The following is a 651-nucleotide window of genomic DNA, read 5'->3' as shown; positions in this document are numbered from 1 at the left end:
AATGTGGTGTCATTGTTATTTTCTTCGAAACTTATGTGATGAAATTAGATTTCCTAATTGGCCTATTGTTGAACATGTTGAGTTTTTGCAATCATTGCTAGTAATGTGGAGAGAAGAGTTAACTCGAAGGCCAATAGACCTTTCTGAAGAAGAAGCTTGCAAGATACTAGAGATTTCCATTGATGAAGTATCCAGAGACGACGCCCCTAAGAAACCAAGTTTTGAGTTAGTTGAGGAGATACCTGATATATCAAAGCAGATTGAGTATATTGATGAGGAAAAGCTCAAGAGACAGTATAGGAAACTTGCAATGAAGTATCATTCAGACAAAAATCCTAAAGGGAGGGAGAAGTTTCTGGCAGTGCAGAATGCTTATGAGTGCTTGCAGGTATGCCAAATTCCTTGATCCTGTGTGGGGATCTGTCGTTACTCATAAAAAATGGAGACTATATGATTAAGCTTGAGAAAAAAAAAAGAACATATAGACAAGGGATCTTATAAGCTGCCAGATCTTATTTCAAATGAATTAGTCGACTTGTTTAGACACCGTTTTCACAATTAAGCTGTTTATTTGACTGGTAGAAAGTGCTCTAAAGGTATTTATGCTGTCAAGATGAACCAAATGCTTTTTTACACATATAAATGGATATC

The sequence above is a fragment of the Sesamum indicum genome, unplaced genomic scaffold (genome assembly GCF_000512975.1).
Source record: "Sesamum indicum cultivar Zhongzhi No. 13 unplaced genomic scaffold, S_indicum_v1.0 scaffold00259, whole genome shotgun sequence".
Lineage (NCBI taxonomy): Eukaryota > Viridiplantae > Streptophyta > Magnoliopsida > Lamiales > Pedaliaceae > Sesamum > Sesamum indicum.
This window is presented reverse-complemented; position numbering follows the sequence as displayed.